Genomic DNA, 19,178 nt, shown 5'->3' with positions numbered 1-19,178 from the left:
CAAAGTCTTCAGTACAGGGCCTTTTCTCTTACTTCTGAGCGAAGGTGTTTCTCTTACCACTAAGCAATGTAGTTGACTAAAGGCTCAGAAAGTTTGTGGAGGGTTAAGTCTGCTGTCCTAAGGGTCAGAGGTGTCAACTTAGGGTTTGGGGACCCACAGGGACATAGTGGCCATTTGGGATACACATATTACCTGTTCCAGTAAGTTATGAAGGTAGAACTGCCCTTACATGTGTCCATGGCTGCCATAATTATAGCAGGTTTCAAAGATGCCCTCATAGGATAAAGAGATTTGACTTAAGGAGCCTCAATTTTTTTTGACACGGTGAAGACCATATGTGAGGAGCTTACATGTGAGACTAGCACTTTAGCACTGAGCTATACCACAATACCTTACCTCAGGCACCATTTTCTACCTAGAGCTCAGAGAAGTAAAGACAACTAAACATTTTAGCATCTGGTGGATAAGGTAACTCCTCACTTGAACGTGGGACGGTTTCAACTGTTTGGCTAGAACTTTAGTTTCTGATTTCCATCAGGTGGTAATCAGGACTCATTTCAGTCTTCACTTGAAGGACCCTGAGCCAAATGATTTCACAGAAAATGACTTGCTGTTTTAGGTCTATAATTTGCAATTGTTCAGAATGGATTAACAAGTATGGACACAGGAGCATAGGTTTCTGTAACTCAATATTATTATCTTTTTTTTTTTTACTAGGTCATGACATTTTCTTATGTTGACTCTTCACATTTGAAAACACATTCCTCTATGTAGGAGTTGTGGAATTAGCCATTAGAATTGCAGTTGGAATTAAAATAAATTAATTTAATAGGGCAGCTTTTAAGAAGGGTGTTTACTTATGAAAGGAAATGGGGATTTTCTCCTAGTTAAAAGCAAGATTGCCCTTTCAGCCTTGCTGTTGGTCTTAGACTTTGGAGCATGCTCAAAAGAGTGAATGTCAAGTATTCATTAGCTTTTTGTCTCCTTTTAAGTATCTTATACCACCAAGATAATGTTGGGAATGAACAATACCTGACCTATTCAGCATTTGAACCAATAAAATATATTTACATTATGAGGAGGTTTGGTTATTTGAAATGTCCTATATATAGGTCACATTTGCTGTTTTCAAATCTCAGGTGTTCATTAGCATAGTGTTTGTAACATAGCACGATATGGGTTAAAATATTTAATAGACATTTCAAACTACATTTAGTTTTGAATGATGCTGTGACAAATGATTGAATCAAGTCAAATAATTTAGTAACAGCTTGAATGAACTTCATAATCTGTTTTGCAGCCTACTGCTCATTTAAATTCATCCTCCCACCCTATCATTTGGGGCTCATGCCCACAGCCTATCATTGCTACATTGAGGATTATTATAGAGTACCACATTTTCTAGACTTTCTAAAACACACATAGTAAGTAAATCAGTAACGTATTTTGTACTGCTGAATGAAATGTGGTTTGGGCTGGGTGTAGTGATATTCACTTGTAATCTTGGTACTCCAGAAACTGAGGTATGTTTAAGGCCAGCCTGTCTCACAAGCTGAAACTTTGTCTTAAAAATAAACAGCTCTCTTTAAAATTAAAAACAAAACTCAACCCCCACAAGCAAATCCCTTACCTCAAGCAAAGAGGAAAAAAAAAAAAAACCACTGTCATTTAAAGCGTATAAATTGTGGATTGTCTTTTCTTCGGAACTTTGATAATTCTTTTCAAAAATGTCACCAGGTAGGCTAGACTTTTCTCTTTGGGAGAATGCAGGGTAGGGTACTTGATTCTGTTAGAAAATTAATTACAAGGGCCTCTTGTCATGTTTTTGCACTAACTTATGGTTTGAACACAATTTAAAATGGTTATATATATATATATATATATATATATATATATATTTGTTTAGGTCATGTAGTTCTTGAATACTACTTCCATCTCAAGGAAGAAAAACACATAACATATTTTTGTGCAAATAGATATTTGCATAGGTTTTACTGACCCTGTGTGTCATATCACATAAGATTTATTAGTATGCCTGTGTTAGGAATGTACTCAGTTAAGGCTGTGTCTAAATTACTGCAGCTGTTCCCACAGCCCTGGACAACTTGTAGCTGGTGACAATTGATACTAAATCTTTTCAGGATCAAGTACAAGTGCTAGCTGATTCTTTACTCCAAATCTTTCATTTGGTTCATATTTGGAGTTAGATATGTTGATATAAATACACTTTCCTCCTTGTGCTCAGTCCTACCACCACAGGGTTGTATAACTGTTTGGATGCTACATGGGCTGTAGGTCCTCTGGTGAGAGAGCTTGCATCAGGGCTGAGTTCATGCTGGCCACTGAGTGATGGAGGCCAATTCCATGCATAGTCTGTGAAGCTACCCATTTGCACAGCGGCTGCTGTAGTGGACTGTGACATGTATGGACACATCTCCTTTTTCTTTTCCTTGCTGGGCACTTCTAGTGGTCTTTCTACCCCTACCCAGGAGGCACAGGTTATTGTGGATAATCGGCATAACATGGCTTGAATTCTGAATTCCATTACCAAAGGTCATCTTGGCCACTGTGACCTACTGTCAGGCTTACTCTACAGCCAAGCAAAGCAGGTGTTTAGAACAGGTGGTGCTTACTGGTAAGATGTCATGACGGAGATGACCTCGTATTTAAAAAGAGTGATCATAATCCGTTTATTACTCATGTAGATGCTTGTTTGTTTATTTTCATCATGCCATCATGGACCCATGGTTTGTAAACAGTTGTCATGAACCTCATAGTCTCTTCTGTGGTGAATGTGATCACAGCTTCAGGGAGATGGTATGCCAGGGTTGGTCTCTAATCAAGACTCCTTGACATTTTGATGGGTATAGGACAGGAGATGAATCCACACAATTGCCAGATTTCTTCATTCTTGTTTATGTATGTGCACAGTTTCTTTATTGGCAAATGCTCAAGCTAGAAGGGGGAGCAGGATAAAGCATGGGGTAACTCCTCTCTACCTTACTACCATTTCCATCAAGTCTCTTAGGAATAGAGTTCAACTCATTAAAGGTGGACAGGCTGCCTCCGAGGGCTAGTGATATAGATAAAGATGGAGTAGAAATGGATGTTAGGTTAAGTGAAGCAGGGTGTGAACTGACACGAAGGAAGTCATGGAGGGCCATATGTGTGTCAGAGAGATAGATATAGGGACTAGATTAGGAGCAGGACAGTGGGATACGTGTTTGGATGGTAAGCCAGAAGGCTCATTTTTGAAGCAATGAGTATAGGAAGATGAAGCTGTTAGCATTTCAGGTCTCTCTGCAGCTGTGCTGTTTTATGCCCAAATCAACTCCTCATTCTGGGAATTACAATCAACACAGAACAACCAGAATGTGTTGCAGCTCCTCAAATATAGCCAATAAAAAGGCTTTCTAGTGTCTGGTTCATTATGGCTTATATTTTTGGAGTTGAGAAATTTGAAAGGATTGGAAAATAATTGCCAAGATTAAACAATTCAAAGCAGAAGGAACACATGAATTAAAGAATGATGGGAACAGGGGAGCCTACACGTCTGTTACTGTGCTCAGCTTAACGTTACCTTTGAGATGTGATGATACCGCACATAATGTGGTTTTAACAATTAGTCAAAAACACAGATATGCGTGTAAGTCATTTTCTGGAATGACTGATGTACATTTTCCTATTCAGAAGACACAGTCATGACTGTGACTTACCAGTATAGACTGAGGAGTAGATTTCAGGGCCATTGCCATGTTTAACATCATTTATGTTTAATCTGAAATACAGGTTATTTATTTATGGTATACAAGGTGTGAATATTTGATTAAATCTTTTATTTGGCAGTTTCTTTTCTCTTTTCCTCCTCTTCCTCCTCCTCCTCCTTCTCTTTCTCCTCTCTTTCTTTTCCTCCTCCTTCTCCTCCATCTTCTTGAGACAAGGTTGGAAGCTAATCTTGAATATTCTGTGGAGGCCAGGCTGGCCTAGAGCTCATGATAACCCTGCTTCTATCTTCTAAGCTTTGTGATTATATGTGGACACCACCATACCTGGTTGAATGTCATAGCTTGATGAAACAATTTTGGAGGTGTGCCATTTACAGACAAATGTGCTTATTTTTTAATTATAGTAGTTATTTTGACTATTTTTCTAGTGCTTAATTTTATTTTCTTCTTGAGCGGATGATCACTTGTTTTCTCTAGGGAAATGTTTTCTAGGGTATTAACCATGAAAATTAAGGGGTTATATTTTTGCAAAGAGATACATTCTTCATCTTGAGGAATAGTTAAATATAGAGGTCAGTTTCCTTATGAGATCTGAGTTGTGATCAACATTAGGCATAAATTACAATTACTGTGTGTGGAGATTACTGTAAAGGAGGTCTCATGCCTTACCTTTGACTCCAAGTCACTAAATTCATTTAAGCTTTTAATTTCAAATGGAGATGTTATTAGTGTTTCTAACTAGTGACCTTCCTCCTAGGCTAAGGCCAGAGGGTGGTAGTTGTTCCTGGTGATTCTCTAAAATCTGGCAGTACCCTTGACTTTTGTTGAAGAATAGTTTTATTGACATTCAGTGCAGTCTGTCTGGTCTGAGTTAGGTTACTTGCTTGGTCTGTCTGCGGAGAATCAGGTTCGGTCTGGATTTTGGCTCAAAGAAATTCCTAGTTATGGAAGTCTGTTCTTTCTGGATCCTGTCAATAGGTCTAGGGTAGAAAGAAATAAAATAATTATCTGGTGAAAGTTATATATAATCAGAAGCCCAAATAGAAAATGCTTAATGAAAAAATAGTATTGATCCAACCGCATTGTTTTTAGTACTTCAAGTTTACATGTAGTAACATGTAACATCTCCAAAGGATCCATGTCGATAAATTTTGAGAAATGTTTACATCCATATAATTAGCACTAGTGTGACTATCTAGAATATTGTCAACCTACAGCATTCTCTCATGACTCTTTCAAGTCAATTATCATGTTAAAGAAAAACTACTGTTTTGATTTTTATTACCAATAGTACACTTTGGTCAGATACCAAACTATTTTATTCTTTTGTATATAATGGCGCACCACCTCACCCTTCAGTATACTTTCCCTGTTGATACCTCTCCTTGTCTTGTTATCTGGTTTCTTTGAAAACCTCTACTTTACTTCACCTTAGAGCACTTAATAGTGGTATATTTGGTTAGCCAATAAGAAGTAATTATTGAATGACCTAGGCAAGGCAAATAATTTCTTTGGGCAGCAGCAATTTCTGTTTATATCACTGAAGAACAGTGATCATCACTGTCATGATTACTGTAGCACCGACATTATTGAATAGGTACTACTTATTAGGTATATATCATTTTTATGTATCTCATTTGGTCTTTTTATAAATTGTGGTACTGATTATGTATGTGTATAAATTATTTTATTTATGTGCATGTGTATGTGTTGTGTGTGTGTGTGTGTGTGTGTGTGTGTGTGTGTGTGTTCATGTGACCAGAAGAGGATGTCAGATTCCCTGGAACTAGACTTATAAGCAGTTGTGAGCTGCCTAACATAAATACTGCGAATCAAACTCCAGTCTTCTGGAATAACAGCAAGCATGCTTAACCTCTAAGTTTTTAAGCTGTGGGTTGTGACCTCTTGATGGTGGTGATGGGTATGGTTCAAACAATGCTTTCACAGTGGTAACATATCATATATCCCGCATATCAGATATTTACATTATAATTTATAAAACTAGGAAAACTACAGTTTTGAAGTAGCAATGAAATAATTTTACAGTTGGGGTCACCAAAGCATGAGGAAATGTATTAAAGGGTTGTTGCATTCCGAAGGTTGAAAACTACTGCTCTAAGCCATCTCCCTAGCCCATGTTCTGCTTCTGTGACAGCCAAGTTAAATAATGATTGCACTATGATACAATGTGCACTATATAAACTTTACAGATGGCACCAGGAAAGCCCAGACAGATTGTAGAGTTTGTATAAGGTTATACAGCAGTAAGTTGTAAATCACTGGCTCATGCTTGGTTTTAGAGTAATAAATCCATGATTGTTAAATGATGTGCCATACATTGTACTTCGTTCTTATAATCCTAGCACTTTGGATTTGGGAATTTATAGACAAATTGGGTTGAAACCGTGTTTCCAGCAAACAAAATGGTACAACAAAAGCACCACCTTTACTATGTTCTTTTCGATTCTTCATTGTTGTCAGAAGGCAGTATACTAGATTGCCTCTTGATGGGTTATTCCCATAGATGCTTGATCATATTTCTATTGTAACTATGGCTCACCAGAGACAAAGCTTTAAACTAAAGGAACAGGTTATCAATGTTTACCTTTCTGATACTAGGTAAGTTGGAGATGTGATTTTTGTTGCTCAGCCCATGACTATATGCCAGAGTTTTGATGTGAAATGCCTCATTAAACTCTTAGAATAATTTATAAGAAGTAGAATATTCATACTTCTTTTACTTTTGACAGATGAAAAAACTGAGTCTCTGAGATGGAACCATTTTGTGCAATAATCACAATTTGAGATTGATAGTCCTAAGGCCAGAGACCGTTACTCTATACCATTTGTGCTCTATAATGTTTGACTGTAGTCATGACTAGTGCTGCCGGTCTAGTCTGATGTCATTGTCAATCTGTACTGAATCTTTGGTTCTATCTCTGTCTTTCACGGACATGAACAGAGCCAGAATACAGCTCTTTCAGTAAGATTCTGATATTTGTGTTGTCCACACACATCAATTTAAATGTACTTGTAGCTGATTAATTACTGTGGAGTAAGTAAGTAAATTCTAAAATAAAAAGATAAAGGAATGAGGATGTGAGCCAGGTTTGTTTGAGGGCACATTTACTTCCTAACCATTGTTGCATATAGCTTTCGACAGGATATTTAAATGTTTTCAGATCTCGATCTTCACAAATCTAAGTTTAATTCCACCAACCAACATGGATGCAATTAGGGAGAATGTTTCATACATGCATGATTCCTAAGTGTTTGGTCTTTCCAGTGAAATAATCGATTTTTCTTTGAGTTACTAGTATATAGCATATCGTAATGGGTCCTAGACTGAAGCATTGAAAAAAAAATTCCTATGGTAAAAGCTGTGCTTTTTCCTAGGGGCCTTGGGTATTTTAACTTTTAATTTTGCAAAGTATGTTTTGCATCACTTTCCCATTGCCTTGAGCCCTTGTGGTAAGGAATGGGCCATGCAAATATGACTATCACATTTAAGCAGTTCTTAGTTGGGATACAATAGTGTAGTTTTCCAGCGCTATATCTGGGAGGTTTTCTTCACTCGTGTTCCTGTGCACACACATCTTAATTCACTGTTGAGGAAAACTCCACTTGTTTTATTTTTCATTACATGGTATATGCTTTCAGTCTGCTGCTCATCAGAATCAGGTTTTATTTTCCTATTCAATTCTCCCTCCCTCTCCTATTTTTCCCTCCTTCTTGGTCTAGTCAACAGATGTCAGTGGATTGATTATGTGAATGTGTTCTCTTTGGGTGCGCTAGGCTAATTGGAGGCGTGTCCTTTCTGCTTTTCTCGCTTGATAGCTATATTAACACTGATGAGTGAAACCATCCCCCCTCACTTCCTTGAAATGTAGTTGCGTGGAATAAACTTTTCATTACTTATTATATAACTAATTTTAAATGGAAAAATTAAAATGTAAGCTTTAGCTTTCCGACTATTTATGCTGCATTCAGTTAGATAATATTTCCAAAAATATATCTTGTTAACAGAGACACCCTCCTTGAACAAGCATATTAATTATAGTTCTCAAAGTTGGGAATCCTGTAATGTTTTCCTCTGTGCTGCAGGAACCTACATTTAACAGCCATAATTAACAGTGATGGGTCTATTGAGTGGTTATAGGTAAGTTTAATAACAAACATGAAATTCAGCTTTGTAAAAAAATCCCTCTAGATAATATAGGTAGCATTTCGTCTGCTCTGAAACTGAGGGTTAGTAAACAGCTCCAGTTCTTAAAATATTTATCTTCTGATAAAAGTAGAAGTAAACAACCTGAAGAAGACAGGCTGGATGTAGTCTTGAATATGCCCATAGATATTTTCAGAATCTTTTTCAAGCCAGCCTTTGAAAGCATTGAGAATTGACCTGCTTATTTCGCCTTTGATTCTCTGTGTGTAAGCTTGCCTCTCCCCTTGGGGGGGTTTATCAAATGTTAAGTCTTCCAAGAGCTCTAGGATCTGCACTGGTTTTTGGAGCTCACAGAACAATGAGAGTCATTCTCTTGCAAACAGGGCAGGGTGCTCCTTCTATGTTCTCCTTCCAGGGAGCACTTGTTTTCCAAGTAGCTGGGAACTGGGCTTTCTGGCCTTCCTTGTGGAAGGCCTGGTCAACTAGTGTCCTGCAGTCGCCATGTATCTGGCAGGCGGTTTTATTACAAACCTCAGCGTGCTCATTAACCTCGTGATGTAGCAGCTGCCTAAAAAAGAAACACGGAAAAGTTGTGTCACCAAAGGTGAAAGTTGCAGCGGAGCTGCGTGGTGCCCGGCATGACAAAGCTCCTTCCAGGCAGCTGTGAACAGGAAGGGCAGCAGAGGGGTTGCCCCCTTGCTCTTCATGCCTGTGATGTGAGCCACTGGAGTGGAAGCTTCACCAAGAGCTGCAGCTCAGGCCAGGACGCCTGTGTTTTGGATGTAGAAAGCTGCCTGGAGCCGTGAATGCCCTCGGTTCGGTGCTCCAGCTGGTTCAAGGCCTGAGAGAAGCATTAAGATATGCAGCTACAACTCCAGGATTGATGGGAGGAATTACTTTCCTCCCTGTTTCTGCCCCAGGACCTAGTTCTCTGACACACACATCTCAAAGACCAACATAAAAGGCTAAGATTCCATTGAGAACCTTGAAGAAAGGGCTTGGCCAAGGCATTTTGCTTTTGCATTCTGTATTCTGGTGAATGCTAATTCAGTTTTAGCTGTTCCAAAACTGAGCATTCATCTTGAACAAAACGCTCTTGGCTCTTTTGAATTTATTTGTGATTTTTTTTGTTGCTTACGTTTCATTGCATTGCTTTTTTGAGATTACGAAATAATGCATGTTCACTGAGGACAATTTGGAACATCATAAATGCACAAAGGAAATATCAATCAAGGTTTCTTTTGCAGATTAAGTTTTAAAAATATTTGCTTCCCAGTGTTTCCTCTGTGCTTGCTTCAACATACTCATAGACATGAATAGTTTGAAATATGTGTGTGGAATCAAACAGAATCAACAGTTACCTGGTCATTTTCCTTCCATGACATATAAGTGAGATTAAACAGCCTGTGCCCTTATCTACAATAGGGCAACTGGAAGACTCAAATTAATAGTGGAAAGTAGAAAAAGGAGTTGATTATTCAGTATGGCTACTTGTGAAAAGGGACAGAGTGATTCAGTGAACCTCCCAAATCTGTGTTGAGATTAAAGTTTACATAGAAGTCCAAAGATTTGTATATCTAAGCAATCCTGGTTAAGGTATATCCCTGCCTACCATGGCCCCATCCATGTCTAGGCTTCAGTCTCACTGTGTCTGGCAAAACTATTAGAAATGTGTGAAGTCTCTTTCTGAGACACAAGTTCATGCTGTGGCTCATGACTTTTTCTTCGGTCAGCATGAAATTCCTGGGGATATTTCCCATTTCTTTGGGGTCTATTTTCTCAACAGTTTGATAGATTGAGAGGCTGAAGTGTTTCTAGGATATCTTCATTTCTGCCAGATCCCTGACACCAGGGTTCAGGGTTCTCTTCTGTCTTGAATCTGTCATCATTTGTAGTGTGTGCACTGGGTGTGGACTTGGGTATGATAAGAGACAGATGGCGATTTTGTGTCTGTGAATCAAAGTTTTTTCTACACCTCCTTGGCATCCTTGCCATTGGACTGTATGTAAATTATACACACACACATAAAACTGTAAATTCAAAATTAAAACCATGTGAACACCTATTCATATGTTTAAACACACAGCAGATATAATCCTTAGAATAATTCTCTAAGAATATGCACAAAGGGCTGGAAATAAAGCTCAGTGGTCGTTTAGAATGTGCTATGTTCTACACTGCATTCCCAGCAGCCACTCAAAGGAACCTTTAGAGCAGTGGTTCTCAACCTGTGGGTAATGACCCTTTTCACAGGGGTCACATATCAGATACTCTGCGTATCAGATATCTCCATTACAACTAATAACAGTAGCAAAATTACAGTTATGAGGTAGCAAGAAAAATAATTCTATGGTTGAGGGGGTGGTCACCACAACATGAGGAACTATATTAAAGGATCACAGCATTTAGGGAGGTTTAAAACCAGTGTTTTACATTGCGTGTTTAGATATTTATAGTTTTTACTCATATTCTCAGTTTTCAATGGATATATACACAAATATGTAATTAGTACTGTGACATAATATCAATAAAAATTGATATTGATTACCATCAAACTGATATTTCTGCTTCAGTTTCTATAATTCCTTGCTCTGTGATGCCCATATTCTAGAGCACTCTTAGCCTGTTCCCTCTAGGAAGTCTCTGATTCTCCAGGTAGTCTTTTGTCCCTGGGAACAGGAGTTGCTAGCTCCCTGAACTAGGCTATAGATCTCTCACCCGGCAGTACACGTAGGCAACTCTAGATAGCTCGTGCTTTATTTTTTTCTCAGCTTCTATCTTTTTACCCCTATTAAGTTGTGATCTCGTCACTAGACAGGTATTCAATACATGTGTTACCTAGTGACAGTGTTCAACAACATCCTTCCTAGATTCCTTTAAATGAAATTTAACTATACACTTGGCACTGGAGAGACATCTGAGTGGTTAAGAGCACTGACTGCTTTTTCCCAGATAACCCAGGTTCAATGCCTAGCACCCACATAGCAGCACACAACTGACTGTAACCAGTTGTAGAGCTTCTGCCACCCTCACACATACATACATGCAGGCAAAACACCAGTGAACATAAAATAAAAATAAATTGCATATAAAACAAACAAGCCCCCATATATATTCAAAGCCCTTAGAAGGACAGCAGCCATCTGGATTAATTACCATATAACTTGTTTTCTGTGTGTGTGTGACAACGTCTGCCATCAATTACATAAAAATGATGTATCATTGAAAATATGAATTTTTAGAGACTTGAGTTCATATTGAAGTTTCTCTATTATTTGTTTTCTAAACTCTTACACTGGAGATAGTCACCTTTTTCTTACATGATTATTTTAAGAATCTGTTATCTGAGACTCTTACTATAAGGCTCTAGATTCAACATTTCATAGGCAAGAAACACATAAAGGTTGGTGAAAGACCAGGGATTTACATGCAATGTAGACTTATGCTGAGCGAGCGTCATTCTCTTTCTCCCTCCCCTACCTTAGGAACAAAGCCAGGGAATATGTATATATTTAACTAGAGACCCAGGGAGTCCAACTGGGACATGAGTTACAGAAATTATATTTATTGTGTTTGTAGCTCTTATTACATCTTTTTGACTTTAGGGGTCAGGGTTTTAGTATGGGAAGGCTGTTTCTACTGTGTGTATATGTGTGTGTTTGTATCCTAATTTCAAGCATTCGTGTTTCAGACTGAACGAATTAACACGTGGAAAGGACCAAAGAGAAAACAAGTATCTAGAATTTGGTCATTATTGATATTGGTAAGGTTACTAAAATAATAGTGACTTTCATATTGATTATATAAGTTAGGGGATTCTTCGCTTTTGGGCAATAGAAATGAATCAGTAGATTCATGTTTGTATCTGAGAGTCAACTTCCAGTTTAAATTATTTCCTATTAACTAATTTGTATCTAAATTCATTAATTGATTGATTTACTTAATAAATTCTGTGTGCCAGGAGCTGCTTTTGACATGGAGAATACAGCTGCAAATGCAACATATAATCACCCCGTGCCTTCACAGAACTCAGAATGTACAAGCTTAAGACCCAGGTTCTTCATGTAGGAGGCACTTTGCCCTTTCTCGGTCATCTGCTTAAAGGAATCCTTGTTGTTGGTTTTTTTTGACAATATCTCATTATTCAAGTCTGATTAGCATAGAACTCTTTATACAAACTGGGCCAGCCTTGAACTAAGAGATCTGCCTGACTTTGGCTGCTGTTGCCTGTGCAAGGCTAGAGTTAATTATATGCAGCCACGCCCAGTGTCAAGGAGTTCTTGATCTGGTACTTACATACCCACTGGGGCTCTGGGAGGCTAAACTCTCAAGAATGTCAGATAACATGCAGATGCAGAGTGTTGATCTGTACTCCAGGAACCATCAAATTTGTGTTTCTAGAACCTGTTTGGACATTAGCATAATTTCTCACAACATATATGCCCCACCATGAGCATCTGATTAAGCAGGCCTGAGGTGGGAAGCTTACAAAGCTACATATACACATATATGCACATAATGTGTATGTATCTGTGTTATTCTTTAATTCTAGGTAAGTCTGGAAAACATGGTCTGAAAAGCAATCACAGGGTTTCCATAAGCTGTGTAAATGTGCATTTGTGTGTTGAGAAGAGTGTATAGTTTTTCACAGATTCGTGGGAATTTGACACTAGTTGGTGAGGTAGTGCCCTGAGATCTGCATCTGCTGCTACTAGATCCAAAGTCCTGAGTGCTTCAGGCCCTCGCATTGCTCCTGTGATCACAGCTTGAATAGAATGTGAAGTTGTTTGCTTTCTTTTTCTCTGTTTTTTTAATTCTTCCTTTCTCTTTTATCAAGTCCATTTTTCCCTCTTTCCCTAACCACTCTTAAAGAAAAAAAATGAAGATAGGAAGAAATTCAAAAACTCAGGTCTTTCTAAAGGACTGAGGTGGAGTTTTGAAGATGCCATTCAGAGCTAACAAATCTCTGGACACCGCTAACACGGAAGATGTCAATGTCCATGCTTTGACCATTCACGTACCTTGACTCTCAGTGTGGCAAGGGGTGGGAGAGATTTCGTTGCCAGTCAAGAACAGGGAGAGGAATTATTCTTCTACATATTGCTTTCCTGTTCATAGTTGGTAGCTTTTAGAAGGACTGGGTGAAGCCTGTGTGAGGCGTAGGTGAGCCTCTACCTCTCCTCATCTGATGATTAACGAGTAGTGTCTGACATAATTGGTTCATGAGCATCAAGCACATTGACCTATTGCTGCTAGTTATTTTGAGTTATAAATGTTGTCTATTTCTCTGGTAGAATCGGGAGTTCAGGATGCATAGGATGACCTGGTTTGTATCACATGAGTCTTTGGGACTTTGACAGATTTCACAATTTAATAAAACACCCAGCATCCTCCTTCTACCTTACCGGACATAAAAGCAACCTTTGAATTTATGACACACAGAGCATACTTTGAAAGGGCACAGTGCACAAAAAAGGAGGAAAAGGAAGTAAGGCAGTTCATCTTCTCTTCTGAGGCCATTATATTCAGACAAGTGACAAAACTGAACACCTTGGAAAATCTTGTATTGATTTTTAGTGCAAAAGCATCTCCGTAGGATCTGAAAAACCCGGAGAAGGATAATAAACCTGTACGCTGCCTTCAAGTCAGTGTTGACTTCCTTAGTTTACATGGATGGAAGAAATGAATATAGATGCTTTGCTGAGAGTAAGACTTTGGCCATATTTCTCTGATGTAAATTCTTAGTTTATAGAAACCATACCAGGTATTGGACATTACTGGTGAATGGGAAGGTAGTTACAATACTGGAAGAGTTTGATTAAGTTTTTCCTTTGAATCCTATTATCTCTAGAGTACCAGGATGTTTCTTTAGGAATCAAGGGATGCTTGATTAAAAATAAATAAAGAAAAGCCAATCTTAGTGGTTTCTTGTTGAAGTTTCTAGCAATTCTTGCTGTGAACTATTACTCAACGTGTCTACTTGTATGTTTGCTGCTGAGATCTTCAAACATTTTAATTACTTTTCATTTGATCTCTCTGTCTCTTTGTATGTCTGTCTCATATGTAGGAGAGAGAGAGAGAGAGAGAGAGAGAGAGAGAGAGAGAGAGAGAGAGAGAGAGAGAGAGAGAGATCTTAATGTATAGCCAAGTCTGAGTTCAAGTCATCCTCCTTTTGCTTCAGTCACTACTAGAATTATAAACATCTCTTGGCACGTCTGACTCTCCAGGTTCAGAGTCAGACATTCAATGGCTGGAGGGGACACTATATCATTCTGTACAACCTTCCCAGTTTAGAGGATGGTCAGGCCTCAGAGAGATAGTAGCATGTCCAAGGATAGGAAACAAAGTGGTGCCTATTTCTCATCTGACAATTTTCCACAGTTTGAAACCAGGATACTCTTTACTAACGATAGCAAAATCCATATTAGACATAAATATTTAGGATTTTTTGATCATATCATCGAACGAACAAATGTGATTTGAAGCCAGAAGGACTTGTCAAATCTGAATTCAGTATTTGAGCAATGGCTTCTATCACTATTTCTAAATTTAAAAGAGGTTACTTATATTTTGATTTTGATGATCCAGGAGATTTCTCTCTTGACCTTTCTTCCATTGACTCTGTGACATGCCATGGTTGAAACCAGGTGGGTGGCTGTTATTAAAAAGCTTTCCTTGGAATGTTTACAGTAACTGCTGTGACCTAAATAGAAAGGCTTGCCTTGTTTTCCTGCATAAAAGCAAAATAGCAGCTTCTAAAAGTATGTTCATCTCTTTTGATACCCTTATATTTACCAGTGATTAAAGAACAAAAGCATTACTTGTTTCTTATTTATGTGTTAGGGGAGTATACACTATTTCTACACAATTTACACATTTGGGGTTTTTGTGTCCTAAACCATATTTTCTTGTCCTCACTATGTCTTCACAACAATTCTACCAAGTGGGCATTATAAATGAATACCTCTTTTAAATTTCATTTTACTCTTCATTGAGATAAAAGATTTGAAGTTTAAATGAAGTTTTGTAGCATTGAATGTGTAACTAATGTCTATAGCTTTCTTATACAAATTTGAAACTATGTTCTTTAAACAACCTCTCATTTCTGCATCCCCATTCTCTGGAAACAGTCACTCTAATGTCCGTTTTTATGAATTACCCAACTGCATTAGATAGATCATGGGAGTAGATCCATATAGTGTTTGCTCTTTAGTGACTGGCTGATTTTATGTACCATAATATCCTTGAAGGTCATCCCTTTTGTAACATGTGTCAAAATCTCTATCCTTTGAAAAGTTGAATAATAATTCATTGATCACGTTTTATTTTCTTGTCCATGGGTGGACATTTAATTAATGTCCACGTTTTGGTCATTATGAATAGTACTGTTATAAAATGAGTGTATTACTCATCTTAGTGGTGCACACCTTTGATCCCACTAGAATGGCAGAGGCATCTCTGTGAGTTCAAGGTCATTCTGGGCTGGGCTACAAAGCAAGTTCCAGATCAGTCAGGGCTGTCCAGTGAGATCTTGTCTTGAACAAAAAAACAAAAGCTACTTTGATTTCTACACTTGCATACATTTAAATAAAATAAAGATACAGACAATAGCTTTAGGGGTAGCCCTCACTCCAATTGTTGGAGGACACACATAAAGACTGAGCTGCTACATATGTGTGGGGGCCCTAGGTCCAGCCCATGTATGCTCTTTGGTTGGTGGTTCAGGGGGTATGGAGGTGTAACTGTGTGAAGGGAGGACCTAGAGGAACAAGGGTGGTAATTGGGATGTAAAGTGAATAAATAAATAAATTGATGGAAAACAAACAAACAAATAAAAGTATAAACACAGATAAAGGTAAAAAATAAAATCTCAAGAAAGCGAGAGTAAATCCTTCTTCTTAATTGATGGGGAAGATTATTTTAACATATTTAGACTAATTAAAATGGCATGACAAATTAGTTACTTTCCCCATGGTTGTTATCAAATATCAAAAGAAAGATAAGGAAGACAAATTTTTCTTTGTCTCATGGTTTTAAGGGATACAGTTCATCATGATAGAAAAAGCATGACTGGTCTGGTCATATGTGTGCACAGTCACAAAGCAGAGGAAGAACTGTTGGCAGTCAGCCTGTTCTTTGCTTTATAATTATTCTGTTAATCAGTCCACATTCTGGTGCGGAGTTCATTCATGGTATGTTTTGTCCCCTCCAGTTAAATCTCTTGGATAACCATCTTTGCTCCCATGGCTAGACTTGTGTCTTCTAAGTAATTCTGAACCTAGTCAAGTTGACAGTGAACATCACCACACATAGTAAATAATGAAACAAGATCTCCAAATTTTAAGGACCAAGTAACTTGCAACTTTAGAATTTGGGAGTGGAGACTGGAACTACTCTAGGTTCCCTTAAGAATTCGATGTGTCTGTTTTGAATTTATACTTCTATTTCCCTCCATGCCTGCATTTGGGTTGACCGTGTCTTCCTAGGCCCTTTGCACTATAGTAAAACATTGTTGGACACCGAGTCTTTCTTCTTCTTCTCTGGATTCTCAGTACCTAGGACTGAACCTTACCCATAAAGAAAATAAAATACATGCTCATGTGAATAGAAATTTTGGAATAATCTGACATTTTTATTTGTTTCTATCTGCTTCTTTCTTATATGTGAGACATGGCTTATGTTCAGGAGATTTATGTATGGAGGAAAAGTTGTCTTTAATTCTTTGTGAGGAGTGGCAGGAGATTTATGTATGGAGGAAAAGTTGTCTTTAATTCTTTGTGAGGAGTGGCAGAAACATTTGGTGAAAACTTGGCATCAAGGGAGGAATGATCCAAGTGTATGGTTTGGTTTAGTTTTGATCTGAGAAGGCTCCTCTGATGGAGGAATTTTTGTTTCTCTCAGCTATTACTGAAGGTAATGTGCATAGATATTGCATGTGGCTTTAAGGTGTACAGCTAGAACTGAGTGCCATGCTTATATTAAGGCAAAGATTTCCTACTCCATGTATTGGCTCTAAACCCTTGTTTTTCATGTCCCCTGCTGACTTCTGAACCTACTCCAGCGCCCTTCTAACTTTCCAGAAATAGACATCTCCCAAATTAGACTCTGTTTTCTAATAAAGGTTCTAGTAATATAGACTTGGAACACCCAGATAAATTTATTTTCAGGTGAAAGACAACAATTTAAAGACACATGCCTGTGAATCTTGACTCCATTCATTCAAAGATCACTAATTATGTGGAAGGCTCATTGCCATGTACTATGGAAACAGTAGTGTGGAGGGAGTTCCTCCTTGTGTGCTTTGTGAGGTGATGATAGGATGAATGGCAAGGAGATACTGCTCTAGTAGAGGAGCAGGAGCAGAATGTTATAGGCAATCCAGACAGTAAAGGGAGCTTAATGTCATTGGCAGTGATAGCAGGAATATGCCAAACATTTTCCAGTTAATGAGGAGGAAGAGGCATGCTCTGGAAGGAGCAAGCATTGCTCATAAAGGTTGGAGGATGAGCAAGACTATAGCTGACTTAAAAAATGGGAGGAAATCCCTTATCCCTGAGCAGTAAGTTATGTCGCTTTCATGGAGAGTCCTTGTACATGTTGAATTGCAGCATTCCAACTCCAAGGGACAATGGCATTGATGACACATTTTTCAAAAAGGATGTATAAAATATTGTTTTCCATGGATTAGCATGGAGGTTTCTTGAAAGGAAAAAATATATATGTTAAGAATCAAGTAGATTCAATGAGAATATATTTGTTTAATTGCTAATTTCAAACAAAGCCTCTGGATAACTTTTTTTTTAAAATGAACAAAATTCATTAGATACCAGCCAGGAGTGTTGGTGTACACTTTTAATCTCAGCACTCAAGAGGCAGAGGCAGGTACATCCCTGTGAATTTGAGGTCAGTCTGATTTATTGAGCAAGTTCCAGGCCAGCAAAGGCCACATAATGAGACCCTATCTCAAAATAATAAAATATAAACAAACAAAAAACTAACTTTATTAAATCTCAAGTAGAAGCCATTTTATCCTTGGGGCAAGGTTGATAGCTTTGAGGTTTGTTTAGTTAACTGTGTGCTCCATGATCAGAAGGCCATATGTGCGTCAGAACTGTGCATTTTTTTATTGGAATCAAAATCAAAATGACTAAGGTACTTGAAATGCAAACTTTGGAAGCATGTAAGGTACAAGAGACCCGAAAGAATCCTAATCAGCCTTATTCACACAGCAATGTCATTAGATGGCTGCTATTAGTCAGTCATGAATTTTTACAAGTCAAAAAGACCATTGCTATTTAGCATACATTATTATTTTTGACACCTTGTAGGAAGTCAGTAGGCAGAACACAACTCATTTCTGACTTCAAGTCAAACATCACTCATGTTGCCTCTTAGCTTTGACTTCAGTAATGAATGAAAGGCAATACACTCTCATCATATTTCCCCAAATATTGTACACAAAATTTTCCAGATAGTTCAGTCATGTCATTTAGTTTTAAAAAACATTTGTTTACTTTTGGGTTTGGCTATTTCATGGACATGAGTGTTTGCCTGCCTGTATATATGTGTACCACATGCACGCCTCATGCCCACAAAGGTCAGAACACCAAATCCCGTGAAACTGGAGTTATGGGTGGTGGTGAACTATTACATGGGTGCTGGTAACTGAATCAGGATCTTCAACAAGAGCAACCAGTTCTCACCACCCTTGGACTATCTCTCCAATACTCTTAGGTCATCTATTTATGGTTATATCCTGGGTGTCAGGTGTGCGTAAGGCTTGATTGTAAGTGTTGCCAAAAGTGATTGTACTATGTATGATATCTGGCTTCTAGAGGTTCACACATTCCAGCAAAATGATAGACAAAGAGGCATCAGGACATGGTATGGCCAGTGATGCCATAGGAGTGCTCCTTGGAGTTGTGTAAGCTCAAAGTACAACAGTTGACTCAGTCTTGTAGAGTAAAGGGAAATTCTTTGAGGAAGGGATCTGCAGGTATCTAAAAAGTGCATGAGGAGCTGGTCTGACAAAGAGGAGGCTGAAAAGATTCACAAGCAGATGACATAGCACATCTAAAGGCAAAGAAGACAGAAGAATGGAACAAAAGGAAGAAGAGGGGCTGCAAATGGAAATGTATAAGAAGACATGTAAGGCATAATCTCGTGGTATGCTTTATAGGTGGAAAGGCATGAGGCTTTACAGGCAGTTTAGGTACACAAAGGTCTGTGATGTTGGCTATGAGGGTGAGGAAGAGTTAGATTTTATTTTAAATGAATGTTCTGGATAA

The 19,178-nt window shown here is 38.2% G+C and overlaps 1 protein-coding gene across 5 annotated transcripts in view; it reads left to right on the top strand.

The window, feature by feature from the left end:
* The window catches only part of Fgf13 (fibroblast growth factor 13), a 526,201-nt gene that overhangs the window by 23,441 nt on the left and 483,582 nt on the right, over positions 1-19,178 (top strand). The window lies entirely within an intron of this gene.

Source organism: Rattus norvegicus, chromosome X (genome assembly GCF_036323735.1).
Source record: "Rattus norvegicus strain BN/NHsdMcwi chromosome X, GRCr8, whole genome shotgun sequence".
In the NCBI taxonomy this organism is placed as follows: domain Eukaryota; kingdom Metazoa; phylum Chordata; class Mammalia; order Rodentia; family Muridae; genus Rattus; species Rattus norvegicus.
The sequence above is the reverse complement of the archived record's forward strand: the minus strand, read 5'-3'. Positions and strand labels throughout refer to the sequence as shown.